Source organism: Oxyura jamaicensis, chromosome 7 (assembly GCF_011077185.1).
Source record: "Oxyura jamaicensis isolate SHBP4307 breed ruddy duck chromosome 7, BPBGC_Ojam_1.0, whole genome shotgun sequence".
Taxonomy (NCBI): Eukaryota; Metazoa; Chordata; class Aves; order Anseriformes; family Anatidae; genus Oxyura; species Oxyura jamaicensis.
Window position 1 is genome coordinate 14,177,414 of NC_048899.1, and position 17,391 is coordinate 14,194,804.

At 42.4% G+C, this 17,391-nt stretch overlaps 1 protein-coding gene across 12 annotated transcripts in view; it reads left to right on the forward strand.

Moving 5' to 3' along the window:
* The first annotated feature begins 6,829 nt into the window (after positions 1-6,829).
* The window catches only part of ABI2 (abl interactor 2), a 60,497-nt gene continuing 49,935 nt past the window's right edge, over positions 6,830-17,391 (forward strand). For 9 of the 12 annotated variants that reach the window (XM_035331279.1, XM_035331282.1, XM_035331283.1 and 6 more), the window contains exon 1: positions 6,830-7,029. The gene's annotated coding sequence lies outside the window, so the exon portion shown is untranslated. The remainder of the gene's footprint in view (positions 7,030-17,391) is intronic. The other 3 variants (XM_035331272.1, XM_035331273.1, XM_035331274.1) reach the window with 1 other exon arrangement.

Sequence of the window (17,391 nt, forward strand, 5' to 3'; positions counted from 1 at the left end):
GCAAAGCACACCGATGCAGGATGGTGCTTGTAAGTGCTTTGAAGGAAGAGCTGGAGAAACTGTTTTTCATAGCTAGACAGATAAGCTGATTTTGTGGGGTGACCAGGTACCCACCAGTAAAACCACAAGCCCAGAGAGACGTTTCTATCTTTATTCTCTACAAAGAGGAGGGTTAAATCTGAACTTCTGTGTAAGACAAGGTGGTGGAAGGAGAGAATGTTTTCTCAGGACCTCAAGTAAAATGTGTTTAAGCCAACACATACCTGTCAGCTGTCATTGTGCAGTTTCCTGGTCATCTGTGGGAAAGGAGACGTGGCAGTCTGCAGCTAGAGAAATAAGGGCAAGGCAGAGGATCTGTTTTTTGATCAGTACATTGTGATTTGAGAAACAACAAATCCAACTCAGGAAACTTTAAAATGAGCAGAAGTTTTTTTAAAAAGCACGTAACCCAATAAATACTAAACTAAGTAAAACTAGAAGTTATATGGACAAAGTGAGGATTCCTGGGTGATGAGTAAAAACACTTGGGTGAGGTGAAGGACTTCATAACTTAGGCTTGCATGTTATTGGCTTTTTATTTATTTTTTATTTTTTGAGGAGTGCAGGTGTTAAGGCTAGTGTTGGAATAACCTAAGTATTTCACTTGTGGCTGATGTTCACAATGTGTCACATGGTATGCCCTGTTTTGCACTGTGTGCAGCCGGAGCAGGCTATGTGGGGGAGAGAAAATACCTCATACTCCTTCATTTGATATCTTCCCCACATTGCCAGTTAAAGGCCCAGGTCCCGCCAAATCAATGTGTGAACCCTCGGAGACATCAGCAAGGCCATCAGCAAGGAGCTTCATGGCCATAGTCTGTAGTGGGAGATTCACGCGCAGAATGCAGAAATAGGTCACACTCTACCTTTGGCTCTGCCAGCTTACATGGGGGAGGAATTTGGCCCCTTCTGTTCAAAATGATTCAGATCTGAAATACTTGCTTTTCTGCTATGGTTCAGCCCTGTGCATGGTGCATGACATGCCACTTAGAGGCACAGAATCCAGGGTACAGGAAAACAGAAATCTGAAACACTAGATTCTTCATAAGAGCATGATGAGTTTCATCTCTGATAATATTTCTAAACAATCTTCATGAAGGTAGTATCTGGACAGAATAGATGTTAGAAGCAAAACACAAACAAGAACAAATACTGCTTGAGAGTCTTTTCTATGTAGCTCTGGATCCATTTCAGAAAACCTGGAGGGTGGTGAGCAAGTGTTTTCTGGTGTCATGGAGCAGGGATGGACAGTGCTGCTCACCCATGTGGCCTTCCTCTCAGATTTTGAAGACATAATCAAGCTCTTGGCAGACTGTTTTTCCAAGTTTCCCTCAACTATTACTCATAGATAACTGTAACCATTCAGTCCTTTGTTGTATACAAATTCAGAAATGTTACTTGAAATAAGCATCATCTACAACTTGACTCTTTGAGTGTGTTTGTGTCGCAATCTAGAATGAACTGGTTAAAATGAGCTGGCAGCTACTCATATGATGTTGAGTTTCCAGAGCAACCCCTTCATGCACCAAATCAGTGTCAAGCCTGCCCCAGTCATAAGTCATGGCCCTTGGTGTGAGCACCTTCAAAAACGACAGAAAGAGACACTTAACAATACCAGCCTCTTGCTTGGCCCTGTCCGTGTATTACAGCCATGTTCTTTAGTGCTCTGGGCAAGTGTTGTCATTCTTATTTTTGTTCACAGGGAGAAAATCAGGGTGCAGAGGTTGTGACTGACTGGTTTGTAGCAGGAGGGGGACAGCTAAGGCTGTAACTCTTCCCTGCTAAAAGCTCACTCATATCATTCAGAGACGTCCTTGCCTTTGAAATAAATGACTCCTTTAATCTCCCTCTCAGAGACAACACAGGGAGGCCTGGCTGCCTTCTGCTCATAAATACTCTGTCAAACCAGTCTCAAGCCGAGGTGGGTGAAGCTGCTGTGAATGATGGGGAGCCATCAGTCTCCATCTCCTGTTAGTCAGTACTGCATCACTGGGATGTGTGCTCCTACCACACTGTCAAAAACAGCTGCGGGTTCAGAAAGGGCTGAAATGCTCCCAGGTGTTGGTCAAGGGGGAAGACAGAAAAGAGAAAGACAGAGGTGCAGACTGATGGTGACCAGAAGCTGTGCAAAGAGGAGCTGCCTTCACAGGCTGGTGAAAGGGGATTACTCTTCCAGATGTTGGTGGAAGCAGGGAAGATGACTTCACAGATGTGATTTATTATCCTTCCCATGCAAGGGAGTTATGCTAATTTCAGAAACAGAACAGTTGTTTGTTGGCTTCTACAAATATAGAAAGACATAAAAACTTTTTAAAGTGGTTTATGTGGTTAAAGCATAATTACAAACAGGACAGGATTAAAAAAGCTCCAGCAGCCAAGTTCCTGGAGTTATGTGAATACCTAAGAATCTGAGCTTTAATTAAAAGCAGGAAGAAACCAAAACCTCAGAGAATGGTTCTAACCATTGTAGCTGTGGAGGAAAGTTGCAAATGTGAGGAGAGCATAAGTAGGCCAGTAACATCTGATAGAGTCTGAAGTGAGCCTGCAACAATAGTCGAGGATGATTTTTCCCATGTGCTGTAGAGGAGCATTAACTCTATAACTGACCCTTTAGGGTCTGCTCCTCTGCAGTCTTATCAGACTTACCTGGGGGATGCCACAAGGGTCAGGGCAGGATGGGAAGGGTCCGACCGTTGGGTTTGGTTGGCATCTTTGAGAAGGAATACTGGCAGGAAAGAAAAACAAATTAGAGCAGTTCTTTCCTCCCTCCCTCCCGAGTGCTTTGTTGTTTGAACTCTTGGAAGGGAATCTGATGATGAACTGTGCTTTGTGCTGGCTTCTCTTTGAGACCATTTGTTGCCTTTTTTTTTTTTTTAAAAAAAAAAAAAAAAAAAAGTCTGAAATGTTAGAAAGAGATCATTATTTTTCCTCTTTAGCTTGACCTCTTCCTCCCTTGGAGAGTTTCTCCCCTTGTACTGGCTCTGTCCTTCTCACACAATGCTATGTTGAAATAATGTTAAAGAGAAAACTTGAATTCCTAGAAAAAAAAAAAGCTTGGTATTTAGAATGAGACATGTCCTCGAACAGAAAGACCGAGGCTCTGCAACAGTCACGGACTGCCTCTGTCTGAGGTGTTTCTGAAACAGCACTGTTAGGGCAAGCACTTCCATGAGATGTAAACTACCCCATAGGGGACAATTTCTATGCTTTGTGCAGCAAGCACTTTACCCAGCAGCGGTTTATCATAAGCAGAAAGGTTATCTGTGGTTACAATCTTGATTGCCCAGCAAATTGCTGAATGCCCAAGGAAGCAGGAGAATGTGCAGCTGCAGGGTGTGTGGGTTCTTCACTCTGTGTTACAGCAAGGGCTGGAGGTTGAGTGTTTAAGATGCCTTGGGATTCCGGCACCATTTGTTGCAGGCACTGGATATGTATGAGCTGCATTCTGTGCCAGGCCACCCTGATGTTGTGGAATAGCCTTGGGAGTTAAATGTGCTGCTATTCCCTTTGTGCACTTTGGATTATGAGACTAGTAAAGATCTGCCATCCAGCCAGAGGCAGATCCAGACGGTATCTAAAGTGAGTAGGATGGCACAACTCTGTCGAGGGAGTGAAGGTATTTACTTCAGCTACAGATTTTCTTCAGTCCCCCAGTTTAAACTCCTTCCTGCACCCCTGCAGTAAATGTTACCTGCAGCTGAAGGGCATGGGCCTATGTGTACGGTCAGTACACGTGGCCATGCATGGTGTCAGAGGCCTTTGCCCTTTGTCCAGCTGCAAATCTGCTTGGCTCCGTGTAATGCAGCAGGCACAGGGATTTGAGGCTTTTGTTTCTATTGTTTACAAAATACAATGTTGTTGTTGTTGTTGTTAAGGAGAAAATACTCAGAATGGAAACCTCATAAAACCAGAGCAAAGTTATTTACACACGCAAACTGAAAACCTGCAGCCCAATCTGTCAGAGATCTGACCTGGTCATCTGTTTAAATGGGATTAGGGATTGTGCCATTCAGTTTCCCTTACAGCAAAGAAAATGGAAGAGGCTTTTGATCGTGATGTCTTCCCATGGTGCTGAAAATGGTGGCCTTCAAGCTACCCCTTTATTACCTTTCTCCAATTAAGAACTGGTGATTCAAGCTGTGTTACGTAGGGCACACAAAGTGCCCAGCTGTGAGATTGCACATGACCAAATGATTCGCTCGTCTGGGCAAGTTTTTGTGTGCAGGGGACTCCCTTGGGAGGTAAATAACTAATGTGCATGAGGGACTTTGAATTCAGACTCCTGCTAGATGCTTGTCTATTTTCTAGTGACGGTTTTCCCAGTGTGTTTAGGTGGAAAATACACACACTGCCAAGTCTCAAAGCTATTGTACCAAGGGAAAAAACATTGCGCAAAAGTATTAAAAAAAAGTTGGAAAAGTTACAGTGTGTAATACTGTAATTAGGGCTCAGAGAGTATAAAAACTTAAAATTAGTTTAGCACATCACTTGACAGATGGGAAGTCATTTATGTAGATTTGGGGAAGTGGTAGTTGGATTCAGTTGGTCTAATTTAAATGCTATTCCTAATCATTTTCAGTATGTGTACAGAGAATTATAGGATAACCATTATTCTGACAGGAGGGCTCTTCATATTTAAATTTAAATCCACAAAAGAGTACCCTATTAAAATGTAAACATGCTGTGATAACAAGCACCTAATTATGCAGACAGGTTAGTCCAGCTACTCTGGTGAGCAGCTGTGTGCACATATTTCAGATAAGGTTTTTTCTCCATTGCAGAGATCACTGGCAAGGCCACTGAGAGGTCAAGAGGTGCCTGAGCCACAGGTGGGAGCTCCCTGTAAGCAGGGCTGATGCTGAGTGCAGAGCTGGCAACAGATGAGCCCTCACAGGTTTCCATTGACTGCCAGGCCCTGACAACCCAGAAGCACAGAGAGATGATGCAATTAAGTTCCCCTTCCCTGCAGTCTGGTGCTACCAGTTGAAGTCAAAACTCCAAACAGCATCTTTGGAGAACATTCCTCTTCACATCTTGACAGCTTTCTCATTTTGCCAAGGGAAGGATCATGCAGGTTTATTGGGGAGCTGCCAAATGACAGCTTGACTTGACACCTGAGAAGTAAATGAAGGAAAAGGAAAGCCTCAGCCTGCCTCCAGCTTGGCACACATGCAAAGTCCTGGGAGCGTGGGTGTGAGCAGCCACTAGAACTGCAGCAGCAGATGTGTTGTAAGGGAGTCCAAGCAGAAGCTAGTGTGGAGGAGGGAGATGTGGTCCGGTATCAATACTCATCAGCTACCAGCCTGGCAGTGGCTGATTCTTGGAGATGTGAGACAGGGCTGAGAGCCTCATGCTACATAGCTGCATTTGCAGGTTCGTGTTGGTTGACTTTTTCTTCCTGGAGCCCTTGTAGCAAAGGCTCACATCATCTCTCTCAAAAGGTGTGCTAAGAATCAGCAGAGGGACTGACGCATAGGATTTATTCTTTAATTGCAGCAAAACCAGTATTTTTGGATGTGTTACTTATGGTTTATAAACCTGGGGGCAGCAACAGTTGTGCAGTTCTAGGGCAGGGAGTGCTGGGGTCCAGGAGGCCTGACACCCCGCTAACCCAGCGGTGCGCTGGAGCGTGGGCACTGAGTCACGGAGTACAAGAGCAGTCACCTCTCTTCTTCCGCATACATCGTGGTGACAGGTCCCTAGCAGGGTGGTTTGTGGTTCATGAACTTTTTTGTTGAATTAAGACTACAGCCGAAAGTATGTGTTACCCTTCTTGGCACTTCACCTGCCTGTAGAAAAATGAAAGCACACAAAAATTAAAATAAATGATCAAGTAGTTGAACGTAAATTTAAACACACTATCTAAAAGTGAGAGAAAAATGCTTTGCACACGAGGCATTTCAAAGCTGTATAATGTGCCTGGCTCATCCTTCGCAGGGGAAGGACTAAGCAAGCTGAGGACAATGTCTCCAGGCAAGCATCCCTCTGGGCATGGATTTTTATCTCATTTTTAAGGGAAGAAACCTGAAAGAGCTAACCCAAAGACTACGTGTTTGCTGACTGCCCCCGCCAAGTGTTTGGGATCTGTCCGTAACTGCAGGGATCACCTGGAGGAAGGGCACACGCAGCTGGATGCCGCTGGGGTGCGAGAGCCACCTGTGGTACCAGGACTGCAGCACCGCATCACCTCTAGCTGCTGACTGCCCCTAAAGTGCCGGTAACATGAAGGCAGGGGAAATACCAGTAGAAAAGATTATCACAGGAGAGCGTGCACGGAAGGGATGTCACGACCAGGGGCTGTGCTACAGGGGCTCTGCGGCGCCTCAGGGAGCACGAGGCGAGCAGCCACAGCAGTAACTCCTCTCCAAGAGGGAAACAGAGACAGCAGCATTCCTCGTGGAGAAGAGCGCCCAGACCCGGCCGGACAGCTCCCCCTCACGCGGGCACCACAGCCACCCCAAATACAGCCACCCACAGGCGGCGCCCTCGGGGAGCGCCCCCGGCCCCAGCCCGGGGCTCCCCGCCCGGCCGAGCCCCTCAGGCCCGCTCCCACCGCGGCGCTCGGCGGGGCCGGAAGTGGGCGCGGGGGGGTCTGGGGGGGGAGGGAAGGAGAGAAGAGGAGGAGGGGGGCTGGCGCATGCGCAGCGGGGTTTGCCTGTCCGCGCCCCGCCCCCGCCGCGGTGGGGGTCCCGCGCGCTCCCTGCCCGCGGCGCGAGGCCGGGCCCGTGCGGCGGGTGGCGGCGGGGGGAGGGGGCGGCGGGGGCGCGCGCGCGGAGCGGGCAGGGGACGGAGCGGGGCGGGGGGGGGGGGGGGGAGAGGAGGCAGCCGACGGCCGGCCGGACTGACGGACGGAGGGGGCGAGAGGATGTGAAGTTGGGGGGGTGGCGGTTGCTGCTGGAGGAGGAGATCCCGGGGGGGCGCCGGGCCCTGTTCGACAGCTACACGAACCTCGAGCGGGTGGCCGAGTACTGCGAGACCAACTACATCCAGGTGCGGGGCGGGGCGGCGCGCGGCACCTCAGCGCCTCAACGGCTCAACGGCCGCGTGCCGCCTAACGGCCGCCTAACGGCCGCCGCGCTGAGGGGGCTGAGGGGAGCGGAGCGCTGAGGGGGGCTGAGGGGCGCTGAGGGAATAATGGGCAGGCAGCCCGGGCAGGGGGAGGCCGCTTCGCCTCCACAATTAAGTGCCCTGCTGTAAAACGTGTAACTGTTTGCTACGTGAAATCGCCTCTGCGAGCGTGCCCGGTATTTATCCCTGCTCGCGGATCCGTGGCCCCTCTCCGTCCCCTGCCCGCCCCCCGCTCCCCTTCGGTGACAGCAGCGTGATGTCGCGGTAAGCCGGGGAGCTCCCTGGCTCCCTCCGATCTGGTGTTTGTGCTGCACAGCACAGCCCCGCTCTGACCGGGGTCTGCCCGTCCGTTATGTGTCCCCGGCCGAGCAGGGCTGTGGTGGTATCCGGAGCTCCCCAGCGGTAGGTGGAGGTGGCGCGGCGGTGTGGCGGTGGCACGGAGCTGAGGAGATGTAAGTTGGTACCGCAGTCTGTGGTTTTTGCCGTGACCGCTGAGGAGCCAGCTGGCCAGCTCGGATTGTTCCTTTCGTTCTGTTTTCACTAGGAAGTAAAATTTGGTGATCGTAGGGTCAAATGAAAGAGTTTCCCCCAAAACGAAAGAAAACAACCATCAGTTGTGATCCATTCCTCCAAATGTTCTGAGCATGTGGAAGGGAAAAAAGGGGGACATGGATTTGTGGTGTCAGTGCTGAGAGAAGCGCAAAGGCTCCTGGTTTTATTTTTGCTTTCAGTCCTCTAAGTGGAGAGTGCTTGTGTGTTTCCTGAGGGCGAGTGGGGCTGAGATCTGTGGCTAGATTGTTTTTGCAGTGAAAATGGAATAGCATATCTAAACAGTGGCACAGAACGATGAAGATCTCTATGTAAAGAAGCTCAGATTATTTCTTTCAAATTGTTGAATGACAAACCATCTCGCAGAGAGAAGACTTTGCATATTTTGGGTCATTTACCTAACGTGACAATTGCAATGATATTCTATAGATGCACCTTGTTATGTAATTAATAACATTTCATATGCTGAATTAGTGTGACTTATGCTCTTTAAGAAAAATTCAGTGAAATATTTTCTTTTAGTTATTAACTGACATGCATGTGTTTAAATCAGTGCTTTTTTGAAAACAGGGAAACTAATTTTTTTCTGAGAGAGGAGAGTCTTGGAAGGCAGATCTGATAGGAAGAAGTGGATTTAGCTTTTGTTTGTTTGTTCTTTCTGTGACCTTTTTTGTTTTCTTCTTGTAAATCAAAGAATATAAAATCTGTATTGAACAACTCCACTTCTATTGTTTCAATAAAAACTACAGAGGAGGCCTCCATGCTGTTTCGTACAAATAGAGAATGAAAAGAGAGGGTTATTGCCCTGGTTGGTGTATACAGTCTGTAAGATAGCCTAGATGATAGGAGCTGGGTACAGACAGATGGTGAGTGAAGGAAGAGAATGAGACACTGTTGGTCAGCCTGATGGGTTCTGGCCACCGTGCAGCAATACCACCCTAACTGCTGGGAATTTGACCAACCATCGTGACAACAGGGAGCTTTGAGAGGGAGGTGCGAGTGAAAGAATGGAATTGTGTTGTGAGTGCTGACTGAAGTGTGGTGTGGGGTCACTGTCTGAAAAAGTTTACATTTTTAAGTAGGGAATGGAGGACCTTGGCCAGGTGGTAGGCTTTGGCCTTTGGATTTGGCTGAGAGACTAGAGGGTGGGATTACTGTAGAGAAGAGGTCCAACTGGAAGAGATTCTGGATTAGTAATTTGAGTGTCCTCATAGCAAATCTGCCAGGGAGTTCACCCCACGTTCACAGTGCCAAAACTACATAAACTCCTGGTTAGGATCAATGCCCAAAGCTATTAACCCCCCCCCCCCCCGCAAGAGTGGGAGTGAGTAACTGGATATAACTGACAGAATTGGGGATTTTGCTTCTAACAATAATTATTCCAAAAATCATTATGCCCAATGAAGTCCAAATTGTTTTTAAAAAAAATGCTTGGATTTTGTGACAAAGATGTGCTTGTAATTGCTCAGAAATGTGTGGGAGAGTAATCTTCCAGAAAGTCAAAAAATATTCCAGAAGATGGACTAATTCTACCATAATCCTTTAATGTTCCATTGTTGACAGAAGGTTTTATCATGGATATTCCTGAGATCTCCTAGCAGGGGCTCAGTAAATGACTGAGATCTGAGTTTGATCTGCTGGATGATAGGCAGGACAGCAATTGGGGTGTTGAAGACATTTCATTGCCTTGTATCTGTTAGTCGACAAGCTGTCCCATGCCCCCTCCTCCCCCTTTTTTTTGACAGTTGGTGTTTTGAGGTGGTTTTGTCAACTACAGAAATTGTTGCAAAAGTCAGTTGAGGCATAGGTCAGTTTAATAGATGCTTTGGAGTTCAGCCTGAAGGTGACTGTGTTTTTTCTATTTGCAACATCTCTGCAACATCATAGCAGCTTCAAAACAATTGAGCTCATTCTCTCTTAGGTGTGGGAATTGCTAGGTCATAGTCATAGAGCTGTGGTGGCTGCAGCTCATTAGACTTCTGTTTATGGAATTAAAAATGTTCTTTAAATTTTGACAGTGTTTGATTATCCAAATTATGATTGATATTAGTGAGCTCAGTTACTTAACAACAGGGATTGTTAAATAAATAATTCCCCTGAGTCTGTGATACAGCAGTGTATCAGAGCACATCAGCTTAAAATTTTGTGATAAATAACAAGGAAATACAGCAAATATATAATAAATGCAACTGAAGCAATGAAAGATGAAAAGCTACTATTTGGACAATTAAAAAAAGAAAAAAAGCTCTTTCATTCACTGTTTTTACACAATGGCTGTTCCTTTTAAATTTTCCCACCAGGAAAATTCAGTCTCCTAGGTCTCCAGCCAATCAATTAATCTAGTAAGGTGGTGTATTTTTCAAGATGCACTACTCTTAAATAGGAAAATAAATTGCTAGAATAAACATTTAAAGAATGATTTCCACTTGCATAGTACAACAATTAATTTAATACTTTTTCTGTGATTATGATTGTACTTTAGATTAGAATAGTATTTTTTCTAAATTTTAAACATAAATGCATAATTTACACATTTAAATCTGCTTGTATTGCTACAGAAATCAGATAACAGAAAGCTGGTCTTCTAATAACTTGGCGAAATCATAGCATTACTGCTATGTATTGACACAATGTCAATCACAGGTTAAATTTTATGCTGCCTTGGTATTATACTTGATGTTACACAATATCAAGTTATACTATTATATGTTATACTGTATTATACTATTATACTTGATATTATAAAAACATGCTTGCAGCCCACATTGGTTTATCTGAGTCTTTCATAAAAATCAGAGAAAAGTTTTCTAGTTATGATGGTGTAAATAACAAAAACACTTCTAAGCAGTTATGTGATTTGTGCATTTTGTTACTGGTATAGCAATATAAATTCCAGCACTGCATTGGCCTGCCCAGTTTCTTTGAGCTTGTCCTGCCTAAGTCTATTTTAGAATAATCTTGTTTCTAGAGACCGTCACTCTTTAAAAAAAAATAATCAGTTTTTCATTTCGTGCAGTGCATAGAGCTTTCTAGAGTAACTGGATGCTTGTGTCTGTTAACTTGCCATTTTCAAACTGCCAAAAAAAATGACCAGATTGATGGCTTTTCAGCCCATACGTATCTATCAGGAACAGATACAGAGTGAGGTCCCACCAGCAAAGTCAGCTCACATAATTGAGTGAAAAGCCAAGCCTCTGTGTCCTGTCCAGATTTCAGAAAGTGTCCGGGATTTCTGTGTGCTGTGTTCTCCAGATTTTTCTAACGGGCTCTGTATTTTCTTGGTCTTTCAAGATTTGTAGGCTTTGCTTATCATCTCTAGAGACTGAAAAGGATTGAGCTTCTAGTTTTCCTCTCTTCATAGTCTTCATGTTGCTATGATTGTACGGAGTTTTATACACAAAAAAACCCTTCTTGTATTTGTAAGGGGAAGGGCTTTAGTCATTTAATGTGAAATTTCTGCTGAATTGGATTGTAACGATTGGTACGAATAGCTAACTTGCTTATAAACCATTAATTCCTTAGACACACAAGTATGAGAAAGATCTCTGTTCTCTTTGCTGAAGATGAGATGTGTAACATCTTACACCTTAACAAAAGCAACTGATTTTTTTTTTTTTTTTAATATTTTAATGATCAGAAAGTGGTTTTCACAGTTTTCAGTTCTCCTGTTCCTTAATTAGTTTCCTTTTCAATCCAACTTTGGTGAAGAGGTGGTTAAACTTCGTGTTGATAGAAGACTTGTTCAGCAGGCATTAAAGTGGGTGTTGATGAAATCCAGAGAATTTTTGTCCAGAATTTCAGGAAGATGTTGTTAGGTTAAAACTCTTTAAAAATACAAAGTAAATGGGCACCCCACTACTTTCTTCAGTGTCTCAAGTCTCATGCTGTCTCATGTTCAGACTGTAAATCACTTACAAGGTTTCCATGTTCCCTTAAAGTGGAGAACAGAAGTAACTGGATGGTGGGCAGTGGTGCTGCTGTAACGGAACTAGTAATAATACTGATGATCTTCTTGGCTTCCTTTACTTTTTCATGTCCTCCTTCCCTTTTACTTACTGTATCACCAACTGTCAGAGTTTTAAGTACTCGATAATTTAAAGGGAGGTTGGCAGATGCTACTGCTTGAAATGGGGAGTTGGATAGCCTCAGTTTTCAGTATTTATGTTTTCAGTATTTATGATAACATTAGAAAAAAAAAGTGCTAAAAGATGCCATTTATGTTTATGGATCTTTGATTTGAGTGTTCTGAAATAAAATCCCATGTCAGTAGTTCAGTGACAGTTTATGCTTCTCTGGGTTGGAACTATATTAAACGGCTGTACAAATTGTTTCTGCACATCTCTCTGCTCAAGATCTTCAGAGAGCTTGTTGTTAGGTTGGTGAGTTTTGTGGGAGATACAGGCTCATCCTGTTTTCTTTTAAGAGAGTCAGAGTAGCTGGTAAAGTTGGTGAAGTACTTATCACTCAACCAATGTGCCTCCTCTTGTATTAACTGTGCTGTGTTTTGCCAGGAAAGCAAATTTAATTCATTTAATAGTGTCACGAGCTCAAATGAGGGCTCAGGAAGAGCAGAATTGATTTCTATTGAGTGGATATGGAAATAACACGAGACGTTTTATCAGTAGGAGTTGCTGGTGGTAATGCTCAATGTATAAACATGAAAATAAAATTGGTTAATATGCCATTAGAAAGTAAGTCTTGTAACGCTATTAGTTAGAAGTGGCATTCTTGTAGTTCCCTTCTATAGGTTATTTTCTGATTGTAGTTACTGAATAAGATGGACCAAGAATTGTAATTCAGTGTAGCAAGCTTCTGCATCTTGCAGTTAATAAGCTCTCTAAAATGTATTGTTTGTTGCCTGTGTTTTACTGTGTTTGCAGCCATTCATCTTCGTGGCTTAGCGCTGTAGGTTTTAAGGTGGGAAGTGGTGCGCCACAGTGGTACACCAAGTAAAACAAGACCTTCGCCAGTCAGTACTTGAACAAGTTAAATCTTACTCTGCTGTATTCAGCAGAATGTTTTATTGGAGAAGAAGACAGATTTGTGTTAACTGCCACGTTTTGCAACAGATTTTGAGTGGAGTCTACATGTCAATCTCTGATGGCCTCATTTGCTGGATTTTTTTTTTTTCATATACTGTATTTTCACCCTTGATCATTCATCTGAAATTAGTATCTTGCTTAGTAATCAAAATTCTGTAAATTTTGGTGAATGCCATTATCTGAAATTTTAGTTAGGTGGCTGCTTGCACTTCAACAGAGCAGGTAATGGCAGCACAATGAATTTAGGTGCATTTTCTCTTTTACATTCTGCATATGCTATTCACTTTTCTTATAGCTTATTTCCCAGTAGATGTCATTTTAATATCTGTTCTTAATGGTCTTTCAGCCTGAAATACAAGTCATTGCTTTATTATCATTGGCTTACTGTTACTGAAGTGAAGTTGTTTTATGTTCAGTGAATTGAAGGAGAGGGACAAACATTATTAGGTTTGGGTTTTGTTAGCCTCTATGTCTCAGTTATACACAGAGCCAAAGCTAGTTTGGTGCTGAACTCATAAATTAAGCATATATTATTTTCTTAGAGTTAAAAGCTGTTACACATAGATGTGTATGTTTTTATTAGGGTAATTTGTAACTTTGTTACGAATATATTGCTTGAATTTGTATGAACTCTAACAGAATTATTGGGAATGACTTTTGGACTTTTTGTCTGTTTTTGAGCTGGCTAGTAGTTTACTGAAGTTGATTCTTACTACAGATCATACCAGGTTTTTAAAACTATACTTTTAGAAGATCAAATCAAGGCTATTAGATTGCTTTTTTTTTCAGCAGATTTAAGGGAAGCCTGAGATGGTTTTGTTTGAAGATGCTCATTTCAATCTGCATGCCGTGATTATCAAAATTATTTAAGTTTCAAACTGATATTTACATAAATACATAAGCTTCATAAGAACTGTTTCCTGTATTGTGAACTATTGTTCTTTTATATCTGGATGCCATCTGTCTTACTAAGAGTTTTGTTGAAAGTAACTGAGAAACAAGCTGATGATACATATTTTTTGATGTGTTACAGGAAGAAATTTTTTAGGCAATTTATTTGGAGGTTGGTAAACTTCATTAGAAAGCAGGTTTTATTTTCTTTTATTGTTTTTTGGTCAATCTGGTCAAGGATTAAGATAAACCTTGCAAAAATTTCTGTAAGGTTTTGTTTTTTAGTGTTAGTATAAATAGGTTCACTGTGTTTGATGGAGGAGAAGAAAGTGGTTCAATTTGGATTTCAGAGTTGAAGGAAATCATTCAATCATAGTTACCTAGAATTAAGTAAATTTTGCTTTGGAGTGGCTTATGAGGAAGGTTACTTGTCTGCGTTAAATATTAAGTTCCACTGATGGGATTGAGGTTTTCAGGCAAGCCGCCCCAGTCTTTCAGCACTGGAGGGAAGATATGAATTTTCTCTGTCCAGTGCATTGCCAGCAGGTTATGGCTCTAAATTTTGTGCTGGGGGCAGGAATACTAAGAGGCATTGTGGCTGAGATTTATAAAGGCCTGCCCTGGGCACGTCCAGTTTTGAAGTGCTGAGATTGAATGGGTTGTCTATTGAACCATCCTGAAAAATACTGTGTTTTGTAGATTTGAAAATTTGCCTTTAAAATTGCTGAGTGCATAAATTCTTCCTGTTACCCACCTAGAAGCCTTTGCATTGTAAGGTAGTTAGAAATAGAGCAGTGCCTCTCAAAAGATGCAAATCTTAAACTCTGCTGTTGTTTAGGAGCAAGATCCCTGAGTTCATCTAGCATCTTTTTGAGTCCAGTTCTTTCTATACCCTAGTGCTAGGTCTGGTCCTTACCTGGTCATTGGTGAGCCTGTCTAATTAGCTGAGGGAGCAGAAAGCTAACTAGGCCAAAGAAACATCGTTCCTTTGCTAAGTGATGGTGGAGGGTGAAACCAAGGAAGAGGGCGGAAGGCAGCAGGGAAGGAGTGTGACCATCCCCACTGATGGCAGTGAGCAGTGAGGTTGACTCTGCTAAGGTACAAGACAAGTTCTTCCACATAGCATGTTTCAAACTTGGTTATTCAATCTGTTCTCTGGGCGTGAAGGGTAGTAGTGAAAATGTCAATTGTTTCTTTTTTTTTTCTTTTTTTTTCCTTATGAAAACTGTGAGCAGTAGGGGCCGACACCTGTTAAACATGAAAGGATCGTGGCAGATAGCCTTTAGGTAACACGTGACCTTTGAAAGCAGAATAAGTGCTCATCTTACTATATAGGCTGTGTGATAGAACAATCTAAGTTTGTTCTTGGTACTGCTCTTTTTAGCAGTCAGGGATATATAAACATAGCTGAATTAGTATTACTGATTCTCTTTTCAAAGACAAAATTTCAATCTGTTTCACAAACAATATACAAGGCCATTTATTAAAGAGTCTAGTCTAAATTCAAGGCACACTAATTTGTCTTAATATTTTTTAAATACTGTATGTTTGCTGAATATATAGTGCCAATTCTCAAAATGATTTTGGAGTGTGTCCTTTTAATGCTGTAAGTTTGAGAGATATTATATATTGCAAAGTTTGTAATTCATGCTGTTTTTTTTAAGTAAGTGGTAAGTTTATAAGTTGGCACGAGAAGTGGAGCTTGTTTATGTGTGAGGCACGTTTGCTGCAGATTGCAGAAGTTTGTTCTCTGCCTATGTAAAAAAAACCACAGGCCTGCTGTAACTTTTGGGGAATGTAAATATGTTAAATATCCCAAGTTAAATAGCTATCTGGAATCAGTTAATGTACATGTACCTGTCTGGAGCGTGTGTCAGGGTGTCCCCCCCCCCTTATGTGACAATTATGAAGTATATGGGTATTTAGCCAAAAGATGGGAAAAAATGGTTATAAATCAGATAACTAAAGATACCATGCCTTATGGAAAGTTTACAGTCATTGTCACTATTTATAAATCCATCCATTAGGGTAACTAGTAAAAACAAAAGCCAACTTATCATACCGGTAACAGCAAAATAGGAGGCCGAGGTGGATGATAGACATCAGATATATTGAAAAATGCATGTATGAGTAGGACTTGGAAAATGGGGCAATAGTTTTTGATAGATAATAAATTAAAGAATATAATTAAAATAATATGCAAGTAACGTTGTGAAGAGTGTGAACAATGTACAATAGTTTTCCACTTTTCTTGAGCAAGGTACAAGGATACCCGATTTAGTTTGATAATGCTACTTTAGTTTGGTAATGCTTCTTAATGTAATCTTTGGAATTATTGCTGTGAGTTCAGGCTCAGTGTTTAATGGGATTCTAAAAAGGCTAAAGAGACATTTTGAAAAAATGGTAAGAATATAGCAGTTTTATCTTTTTTTTTTTTTTTTTTTTTTGTCATGCATTTGTTTTCAATTTGTCCATGATGGATTTTTTTGTCTATATATATTGAAGTATTTTGCACTGTACACTCTAATATATTCATATCTGATGGGCATCTGTATAAATCAACAAGTCTGGATAACAAAAAAAGTTACCTGCAGACTGTGGATTTCTGTTACGATTGTCTGGTGGGATAACAGTTACTTTAAACCATCTCCAGCTTGAGGACACTTCTGCAGCCACTAAGAGACTTGTTGATATGAGTTAATAGAACTATTGTAAATCATTACCATATTGTGATCTGCTTAAAATTTAAACATTCCATATCGTTTATACATATAGGATATTTACATTGATTTTAGTCATGATTTCAGAGGAACCTTGACAGGCTTGAGAGATGGGCTCATGCAAAGCTCACAAGGTTCAACATGACCAAGTTCAAGGTCCTGCACCTGGGTTGGGGCAATCCCAAGCCCAAATACAGGCTGGGTAGAGAATAGGTTGAGAGCAACTGTGAGAAGAGAAGGCTCTAGGAAGTCCTTATAGCTGCCTTCAAGTACCTAAAGGGAGCCTATGGGAAAGCTGGGAAGGGACCCCTTGCCAGGGAGTGGAGTGATAGGACAAGGGGGAATGGCTTTAAAATTAAAGAGATTAGACATTACTAAGAAATTTCTTCACTCAAAGGGTGGTGAGGCACTGGAACAGGTTGCCCAGAGAAGCTGTGGATGCCCCGTTTCTAGAAGCATTCAAGGCCAGGTATGATGGGGTTTTGAGCAGCAATTTTAGATCTGAGGTTCAGGAATCAGTTTGGAGGTGTACTGCGCAGTTACTATATGTCTTACTGTGGTATTTCTTGAACTGATTTGGCATTAGCTTTGGGGCTTCTTGGCATTATCACATAATAAATGCTATGTTGAGTGAAATTCCGAGGGCAGCTCTGAAAGGCCAAAATTCCTAAGTGGCATTTGTCATTTAAGTTCTGCTAGAAATGGAAATGAAAGATAGATAGATTAAGGATGTTAAGTTGTGGAGATCGAAATATGAGAATTACTTTTTTGTGTGTGTGCGTGTATAGTGTTAGTTCGTCCAAATGTCCGTTTTTTTTGGCTAAATACATAGAGTCCTCCAGGATACCATTCTCTTAATTACATGCCTCTTCACAAGCCAAATCACAACTTGAGCAGCCATAACTTGAGCAGTCAGCTTTTTTTTTTTTTTTTTTTTTTTTTTTTTTTTTTTTTAAAGTAATACAGCTCTGATTAGACGCTTTTCCTCTCTAGACCTCATATTTTACTTATCGGGGTGAGTACCACATTTGTTTACAAACAGAGTGGAAGGAGCTTTTTTCAATTTTTTTGGACTGGGTTTT